This window comes from Lepidochelys kempii, chromosome 2 (genome assembly GCF_965140285.1).
Source record: "Lepidochelys kempii isolate rLepKem1 chromosome 2, rLepKem1.hap1, whole genome shotgun sequence".
In the NCBI taxonomy this organism is placed as follows: Eukaryota; Metazoa; Chordata; order Testudines; family Cheloniidae; genus Lepidochelys; species Lepidochelys kempii.
The window spans coordinates 268,790,433-268,800,671 of NC_136381.1; positions in this window are offsets into that span (position 1 = coordinate 268,790,433).

Below are 10,239 nucleotides of genomic sequence, written 5' to 3' on the forward strand. Positions count from 1 at the left end.
CAGACTCTACGAGGATACTAAGACGCTTATGCCCGTGACAATGGACACAGCTCAGTGAGCGGCAGGACTTTCCATTCCCCCCTCAGCTGGACAAAGATTCTCCTCTAAGATACATCTTTATACCCTGATACAAACAAGTTAGTACTGCCCCTCTGTTATAGTTCGTTACTGGCCCCTGATGTGGCTAGTTGTTACCCATCACCTTGTACATGTTGGTTCAATTAAAACATCTCTATTATGTACTGTCATCCTGACCTTATCTTTTAGGAGAGGTCAGTGTGTTCCTGTTATCCTTGGGGGATGTTTTTGTACCATCCTCGATATCGGGATGTTCTGGTACCACTTGCTATCGGGGTGTGTTTGCGTGAGCACTTTGTGCCTAGCACGTCTTAGGAATGTGTGTTTCCGCAATGTCAGCCCTGTTCTTGCCAGATGCTGTGAATTTGCAATCAGGCAGAGCTTGACGTTTGCTAACTTTGCTTTATATCGGCAAACTTTGCCCACTGCTTTAGCTCAGGCCAGGCCTCTGATACAAGGGCTTCTCTCTCAGGCTCTCTTCCTACTACAGACAGTACTTGGCTTCAAATCAGAAAGGGATTTTCCAGCTGGGGGTAACTAGCATAATACACAGACTGAGGTTTTTGACATCAAATTAATGTGGATTTAGAGCAGCCCGTTTAATTGTGCCCTGATTTTCCAGTGACAGAGAATTCTGTGCTGTTCCACTGAGTACTTTTAAAAAAAAATAGTATTTTTGGTTCAGCCAGACCTGCCGTATTTACGATTTTTGTGTGTGTTCTTGCTAATGCTTTACAGCTTTTAACCTGCCCCTTTTGGTTTCAAGGTGATGCAGAGAACATGCCCTCAAAGGTTATAATTATAAATTGCAAGGCCATTACAAGATCATTTTATGCAGCGTCCCCCAGTGTGCCAACTAATGTAGGACTCTGCATGAGTTTCTTTTATGTGCAGGTGAATTCCTATGGGAATATATCTGATAGTCTTTTCATAGAATCATAGACTATCAGAGTTGGAAGGGACCCCAGAAGGTCATCTAGTCCAACCCCCTGCTCGAAGCAGGACCAATTCCCAGTTAAATCATCCCAGCCAGGGCTTTGTCAAGCCTGACCTTAAAAACCTCTAAGGAAGGAGATTCCACCACCTCCCTAGGTAACGCATTCCAGTGTTTCACCACCCTCCTAGTGAAAATTTTTTTCCTAATATCCAACCTAAACCTCCCCCACTGCAACTTGAGACCATTACTCCTTGTCCTGTCATCTGCTATCACTGAGAATAGTCTAGATCCATCTTCTTTGGATCCACCTTTCAGGTAGTTAAAAGCAGCTATCAAATCCCCCCTCACTCTTCTCTTCCGTAGACTAAACAATCCCAGCTCCCTCAGCCTCTCCTCATAACTCATGTATTCCAGTCCCCTAATCATTTTTGTTGCCCTTTGCTGGACTCTCTCCAATTTATCCACATCCTTCTTGAAGTGTGGGGCCCAAAACTGGACACAGTACTCCAGATGAGGCCTCACCAATGTCGAATAGTTTTCTGCAAGTCTGCAAGTCTGTTGCTCTCCAGGTTGTGGCTCATTGGTCAGGAATTTAGTTGGCTGGATATCAGTCCAGTATTGGGGGGAGGGATAGCTCAGTGGTTTGAGCATTGGCCTGCTAAACCCAAGATTGTGAGTTCAATCCTTGAGGGAGCCATTTAGGGGGTTCTGGGGCAAAATTGGGGATTGGTCCTGCTTTGAACAGGGGGTTGGACTAGATGACCTCCTGAGGTCCCTTCCAACCCTGATATTCTATGAATCTATGTATGCTGCTGTTTTCCTTTGGCTCTTTTGCAAAAAGGAATCTGAGAAAATCACAGGAGTCTTGGGAAAGAAAATAGGATAATTGTTTAATATACACACAGAAGCGGGACATGAATGTGCTCAGATCCTACAGTGATGGATGGCAGTGTAAAACCCACAGATAGTTTAGATAGAATGCGGATCAGGGAGAGGAGATTTTGCTGGCTAGAAGTATTAATAACGGGCTGTCTTTGCCCTGGCGGGCTGATCTCCAGAGGTCTCGAGAGAGAGATGACTGAAACGCTGTACGCACTGCAACTCTGAACGCGGAGCTGGAGTGTAACCAGCTGGTGGCACGGTCAGCTCTAAACATAGTTTATGCCCACACTTAACCACAGATACAATTCAGTGACATGGCAGCTAGGAGAGATTGGCCCCTGCCGTCAGGCAAGGCCGCAGTATGGTTGTCTTCCCGTTACTGGCTGGCAGCCTTTTGCAATGTAATGTGCCTGGTCACTGAGTTAGCTGGGCCTGCTTTCTCCCAGTTGTCCGCGCAGTAGGATGTCCCAGCATGCATTGTTTCAGAGTAGCAGCCGTGTTAGTCTGTATTCGCAAAAAGAAAAGGAGGACTTGTGGCACCTTAGAGACTAACCAATTTATTTGAGCATGAGCTTTCGTGAGCTACAGCTCACTTCATCGGATGCATACCGTGGAAACTGCAGAAGACATTATATACACAGAGACCGTGAAAAAATACCTCCTCCCACCCCACTGTCCTGCTGGTAATAGCTTATCTAAAGTGATCATCAAGTTGGGCCATTTCTAGCACAAATCCAGGTTTTCTCACCCTCCGCCCCCCCCCCCCACACAAACTCACTCTCCTGCTGGTAATAGCCCATCCAAAGTGACCACTCTCTTTAAAATGTGTATGATAACCTGGATTTGTGCTGGAAATGGCCCACCTTGATTATCATACACATTTTAAAGAGAGTGGTCACTTTGGATGGGCTATTACCAGCAGGAGAGTGAGTTTGGGGGGGGGGGGGAGGGTGAGAAAACCTGGATTTGTGCTGGAAATAGCCCAACTTGATGATCACTTTAGATAAGCTATTACCAGCAGGACAGTGGGGTGGGAGGGGGTATTGTTTCATATTCTCTGTGTGCATATAAAGTCTGCTGCAGTTTCCACGGTATGCATCCGATGAAGTGAGCTGTAGCTCACGAAAGCTCATTCTCAAATAAATTGGTTAGTCTCTAAGGTGCCACAAGTACTCCTTTTCTTCCAGCATGCATTGCCTCCCTTTCTGTTTTTCTCAATGGGAGTCACTGAGATACTATAATGAGGACAATATAAAATCCTAGGTAGAAAGATGCTTCTGTGCATATCCTCCCTGCTCTCTTGGTCTGGTGGATAGGGCACTGGACTGGGAGTCAGGAGATCTGCGGTTTCTTCCTGGCTCTGCCACTGATTCACTGTATGACCTAGGGCAGATCCCTTCACTGCTCTGTAGCTCTTTTCCCTTGCCACCCTTTGTCTTGTCTGTTTACACTGTAAGCTCTTCCGGGCAGGACTCTCTCTCACTGTGTTTGTACAGTGTCTAGAACAATGGTGCCCTGATCACCATGGGGGGCCTGTAGGCATTACCATAATACAAATAATACTAAAGAATATCTCCCTGGTGAAGCACCATGGGATAGCTGTCCAGATTTTCCCAGAATGCACTGGTACACACACACAGGTTGTGCCAGGTGCCGGTGCACAAACAGTGACACAGGGTTGTGCTGCAGAAAAAAGCTGGTGAGTGACTACAGCTCCACCATATTTGTTGTGAGCAGGTGAGATGAAGGCATTGGGAAATGATTCCAGAACCCACAGTTGTCATGTAGGCAAGGGCCTGCGAGTTCCCCACTTGGTATCTTTTGTTTTGTGTTTTACACTGAATATTGTATTTATTTATTTCAATGGCTATTCCCAGCTAATCTATAGACTGTAAAAACTAATGATTTCTCTGTCCGTTTCTATTAATTTTTGCATGATCGCCGTTCTCTGCAATGACCCTTCTGCACCTCTTTGAGGTGGAAGATTGAAGCTATTTTGTACTTTCTTTACCCACATAGAAATGGATAGTATTATTGGCATTGGATCCTGACATGTTAGAAACCTAAATCATCCAATCAAATGAAACAAGATTATCATTGTCCACCAGGGGGTTTCTTGCATTGTCGTCTGAAGCAGAAGGCACGGGGTACTTTTGGAGCCGGCATCCCAGACTAGATGGACACCTGGTTTAATCCTAAGTCTTTCTGTAAAGACAAATGGCTGTTGTTATAGGTGGAGCTGGTAGCACTGCCTATAACAGGGGTAGTCAATAGGTGGACAGTGGGCCAAATCCAGACCGCCAGAAGCTTTTGAATGGACCCCCACATATTTATTTACTTGTTATTTTATTTTATTTTCTCTGGAGTCTGGACCTTGACTGTACCTTGACCAAGAAATTTGGACCTTGATAAAAAATAGACTGCCCCGACCTATAGTACAGCTTGCCAAACACTGTCCATTATTGGGCTCCATGTTCAGGGGCTTGGAACTTAGCCAAACTTTAACCATGGGTCCTGACCTTTTCCGTGCCAGGTATTTGCCTCAGGCTGAACAATGGGGGAAAGTTTCAGATGAACCAGTTCAGCCATCTCCAAGAATGAGATTAGGGGAAAAGACAGTTTTGCCCATGTTAAAATATTCGTATAGCCTTTTCAGTGAGACGCTCTAGTGCCTTCATACTTTGGAGCAGAGACTTGAAGTTCGGCACAGGATATGCCTTTTGCTGTTCCCTTGAAAAACCACCCAAACTTGGCCAAGTTATAAGCATCCAAAATATCCATATGTCGCACAAGCTCGGTTGGGACTTGAGAGCGTGACAGCTAAATTCTTCCAAGATTCTGTCTGCTCTGAGCAGGACTTTCCCTGGAGTTGTTCCTCCCAGCGGCAAGGAAGGGAGAGCAGGGAGGCTGCCCTGTGCTCGCTCTCAGTGACATGCTGGTGCCCAGGCAGCGTGGAGGCGTTCAGATACCATGGTGATGAGCACCGGACAAGACCCTTTCTAGTACAGAGGAGAAGGAAAGGGCCTGACTGCAATAGAGAGGAGGAGACAGAATTAAGGTTGCTGGATCACCGTCATTTTGGCATTTCCTGACTTCAGTGCTTGACTTTGCAACCATAAATGTTCTTTTAACAGTTTGTTTTGCATGTAATTCTTATATCTATTCTTGAGCCACGGACTTGTGTTGCCCGGGGCAAGTTGAGGTACAATATATGTGGCACTGTATGTCAGATGAGAGCTGTTCCCCCTGTACATTTGTGGTTTGTTTCTTTTGGCCTGAGTTTTCAAAAAAAGGAAAACGTCAAAAAGATTTAAATGAGTGGATGACCCAGCGAACTTTGCTTATTTCACAGGCTGACCATTTTTGCCCCTTTTTGTTTTCTACGGTAAGAGTCTTAAATAGAGTTTATTCCTAAAACCACCACCGTTACTTACTGAGAGCAAACAGCATGGCTCTCGCTTGAGGTCGGTACAGGAGGGAAGCCAAGATTCAAGGAATTTAACAATCTAAGGCCCTAGTCCAGCAGGTCCACCTGCACAGGTGTATCGGCTCATAGGACTGGGGAATATGTTAGACAGAGAAATAGACCATACAGGGGTAACTGGGTGAAATTCTCTAGCCTGTGCCATGCAGATAAAACTACATGTTCTAATAGCCCCTTCTGGCCTTAAAATCTCTCACTCACCACCTATACAATACGCATCAGTGGCAAAGCAGATCACCCCTACTTACGTTTCGTGTGCTTTCCTAGCAGGAGCCTGAGCCTGGCGGGGCAGGGACTGACTTTGTGTTCAGCCTGGTCGGTGCCTGGTACAGTGGGCTTGTCAAAGTTCCTCCCCCACTCTGAACTCTAGGGTTCAGATGTGGGGACCTGCATGAAAAACCTCCTAAGATTATCTTTACCAGCTTAGGTCAAAACTTCCCCAAGGTACAAAATATTCCACCCGTTGTCCTTGGACTGGCCGCTACCACCACCAAACTAATACTGGTTACTGGGGAAGAGCTGTTTGGACGCATCCTTCCCCCCAAAATACTTCCCAAAACCTTGCACCCCACTTCCTGGACAAGGTTTGGTAAAAAGCCTCACCAATTTGCATAGGTGACCACAGACCCAAACCCTTGGATCTGAGAACAATGAAAAAGCATTCAGTGTTTTACAAGAAGACTTTTAATAAAAAATAGAAGTAAATAGAAATAAAGAAATCCCCCCTGTAAAATCAGGATGGTAGATATCTTACAGGGTAATTAGATTCAAAAACATAGAGAACCCCTCTAGGCAAAACCTTAAGTTACAAAAAAGATACACAGACAGAAATAGTTATTCTATTCAGCACAGTTCCTTTCTCAGCCATTTAAAGAAATCATAATCTAACACCTACCTAGCTAGATTACTTACTAAAAGTTCTAAGACTCCATTCCTGGTCTATCCCGGGCAGAAACCAGCATATAGACAGACACAGACCCTTTGTTTCTCTCCCTCCTCCCAGCTTTTGAAAGTATCTTGTCTCCTCATTGGTCATTTTGGTCAGGTGCCAGCGAGGTTACCTTTAGCTTCTTAACCCTTTACAGGTGAGAGGAGCTTTCCCCTGGCCAGGAGGGATTTCAAAGGGGTTTACCCTTCCCTTTATATTTATGACAGGGCTCCTGCTCCGAGGCACTACAGGCAGGATGATAGAGCCCTTGAGCCAGGACTCCCCCAGTGCGAGGTGGGGCTGGGGTTTCCCTCCCTGTGGGAAAGGGAAGTGACATGGGAAGGAGGCAGACTACTCCCATGGGGGAAAAGCCCCGAATCCTGTTAGGCTCTAGGATCAATGCAGGATTGTTCCCAAGGCTTGGGAGATGAGGCTTCGCCTCCATCCATGGCGGGTGGGAGAGGAGGCCCACAGAGAGCCTAGCTCGCTGTCTGGCATAATCTAGACAATTTTTGCCCTTATGCAAAATGGCCACCATCTCCCATTGTTCTCAATGGGAGCGAAGCTGCAGCTTGCCCTTGGTTAAGATGATTGCCACTTCTCTTCGGTCTCTGCCGCGGGATGAGATATTTGCCCCTAGTAAAGATGGCCCCAGGCTCCCACACTTTCTAGCATGACTGAAGCCTGGCTGCACCCTGAGCTGGCAAGAAGCAATGCAAGCTGGGGAGGTGGTGAACGGGGTGTCGGACAGGGCGGCTGTGGGATACAGGGGGAGGGAGACGGTGCAAGGGGCAGGAGTGAGGGAAGGAGCCCTCCACCTGCGTCGCAAGGTTAGGAGGGGTGCCATGGGGTGTGCGAGCTCCAGGGCAGGAAGGGGTTAATGGCCTGCCCTGCCAGAAACGCCAAGCCGGGCACTGCCAGGCAGGGGCAGGATTTGGCGTCTGGCCTGGCCCAGGGGAGCTCTGTGTTAGGCCTGCGAGGAAGTGTGGGGGTGTGCCCCCCCTCAGGGCCCTGACCTTTGACTCTTCAGAGTAGCCTTTCTTTAAAGGGTTTTTCCTGTAACTTTCCCCAGAGGGGCTTTTCTCACTGGCTCTGGGGCCCTTAGCCCCTCTCCAGAGACCCCGGCATTAAGCAGTCACGGGGCTAGGTGTCTCTCTGGGGGATGTGTGGGGCGGGGTGCGGGAGGGGGAAAGCTGTGACCCTCACCACTCGGGCCTGCGTGGAGGGGAGATGGTGCTCCATGGGGGAGTCTCTTAGTGACCCTTCTGGTGCCCTGGGGGTGGGAGGAGCAGAGGGGCAAAGGCTGTTTGCTGCTGTTTAATGTCTCCCACAGAGTGCGGAGCCCAAACCCCACGGGCCTGAGCGAGTGCAGGGAACTGGGGGAGGGGCACAAACCCATCCACACTCGCCGCCTGAGCTGAGTGAGGCAAAGGGGCCAACCCCATCACTAGGGAAAGTAATGGAGCCTCTCCAAATGTCTCCTCTCTGACGCGGTTTGCTGCTCTCAGTGACACGGGCGAAGGCGATTCCCCAGTGTGTCTATTTTGACCAGGTCCCCCCTCCTCTCTGGAAGGTTTGAGCAGCAACCCGCTGGGGTAAATCCCCTGCCCTGGCTTGTCTTTGTAGAGCCGGTCTGAGCCTCGCCTGCCGGGAAAGGGAAACTCTGCGCTAGGGTTACCATATCTGAACGTTCAAAAAAGAGGACACTCCACGGGGGGGATTTGCTCATGCCCCCCCCACCTCCAGCCCCACCCCAACTCCACCCCTTCCCTGCCCCCATTCCAACCCCTTCCCCAAAGTCCCTGCCCCAACTCCGCCCCCTCCCTGCCCCATTGAACCCCTTCCCCAAATCCCTGCCCTGGCCCTGCCTCCTTCCCTGAGAGCGCCGCATTCCCCCTCCTGCCCCCTCCTTCCCTGCCGTGCAAAACAGCTGTTATGCGGCACAAGCGCTGGGAGCTAGGGGGGAAAAGCAGACACTCTCTCGAGTGATCAACATTCACTCTCTTTCTTGGGATCAACTCTTCTTTGGGGAAAAATAATAATGGCAAAATCCTGGACGTTTTTAGATATTTAAAAATTCCTCCCGGATGGCGATTTAAGAACCAAAAAGCCGGACATGTCCGGGAAAATACGGACGTATGGTAACCCTACTGTGCGCGCAGCCTTGGCGGGAAGGAGCTGGGCTCCTGACTGCGTGGTTACAGCTTGGACCCAGGGCTGCAGCGGCCCCAGCTCAGGTGGCTGTTTGCAGGGAGCGGATAAGCCCCCAGGCTAGCCCTGATGGGCTGTGTGATTGCTGCGAGACACACACACAGAGCCCTTTTCCTACTGAGTCTGGGGTGGCGGGAGGTGGGAGCAGCAGGGGCTGAGCGAGGAACGCTTGTGTTTGCAGGGCCGGGTGATTTTCCCAGGAGGTGTGGGAGATACTGGCAGAAGGAGCTGTACCGGGATGTGATGCTGGAGAACTATGGGACACTGCTCTTGCTGGGTAAATAGCAATTTTCCTTCTGTCGCTGAGCTCTGGCTGAGCTGTGAAGAGCCCAGTGTGAACCCGAACCTCCATTTGATTCCGATTGGCTCCTTTGGGGCAGCCCCCAAGCCCTAAGGGTCTGTCTACACCGCAGCTGGAGGGGCGCTTCCCAGAACAGGTAGACACGCACAGGCAAGCCCTGCATGGCTGGAGCCTGGAGATCAAGCTCTGCCGGGCTCGATGCAGACTCTCCCCAGCTGCCTGATTCTCCAGCTTACCCCCTTCCCCAGGTCTGTGTTCCCTGCACAAAGGCAGGGTGATCTGGGGCTTTGTTCCCACACTGGATGCAGGAAATGCCTCTGGGGGAAGTTCATTCAAAGCTGCTGCAGAAGCATCAGCGAGCAGAGAAGTGGGTTCTGCCCTGCTGTGAGCTTGGGGGCCTGGCTGGGGGAGCAGCATCCATTCTGCATGTGGGGTGTGTAACAGTCACATAACGGGGGAGGCTTGGGGGTCTGCCACGCACCCCCCAGGATGTTCCCTGGGCCTTTCCCCTCTCTAAAATGGGCCATTGTGTGACAGCATAGAAACAGGGGCTTTTCCCTACCAGACCTGGTCTCCGCAGGCTTCCTGCGCCCTGCAGAGGGGTGCCCCCCGCCCGGCACTGGCCCCTTCGTTACTGACCCTGCGGCAGCACCCAGAGGCGTGGTGCGGTAGCAGGTCCGGCGTATTAACACGGCGGCCGCGCCCGTTCCTGCCCGAGGCACGTGCCCCCTCCTAGAAGAGCAGCTGGCCGAAGTGGGCGTCAAGACCATGGGCAGAGCGGGGAGGGCGACGCGCCCGGGGGCAGCAGCAGCAGCCGGGGTTTGGCAGCTCAGCCCCAGAGCGTCTCTGCTGGCCCGGCGCTTCCCTCTCTCCATTAGGGGTCAGTGCTCAGGGCCCAGGGCTGGCAGTCAGGGCCCCCCGGCCGGCAGGCAGCTGCTGGCTCTGCCCGCCGTCCCCTCCCGCCGCCCGGCCCCGAGGGGCAGAGAGAGGGGCACCGCCTGGGCCTGCAGCCGCGGCCTCCGGCTGACGTGCGGGCTCAGCCGCGGCGTGGCTCCCGCAGCGAGTGAGTGGGGCTGTGGGGTGAGGGGCTCAGCGGGCCTGCGTGCAGGCCAGTGCCGGTGTGTAAGGCTGGTTCTGGGTATGCCGGGCTGTGTGTGTAAGGCTGATCCTATGTGTGTGAGGCTAGTCTTGTGTGTGCCGGCCTGTGTGTGTATAAGTCTGATCCTGTGTGTGCAGGGGAGTGTGAGTGTGTAAGGCTGATCCAGTGGGTGCAGAGCAGTGTGAGTGTGTAAGGCTGGTCCTGGGTGTGCCAGGCTGTGTGTGTAAGGCTGATCCTGTGTGTGTGAGGCTAGTCTTGTGTGCAGGGGAGTGTGAGTGTGTAAGGCTGATCCGTGTGTGCAGGGCAGTGCCAATGTGTA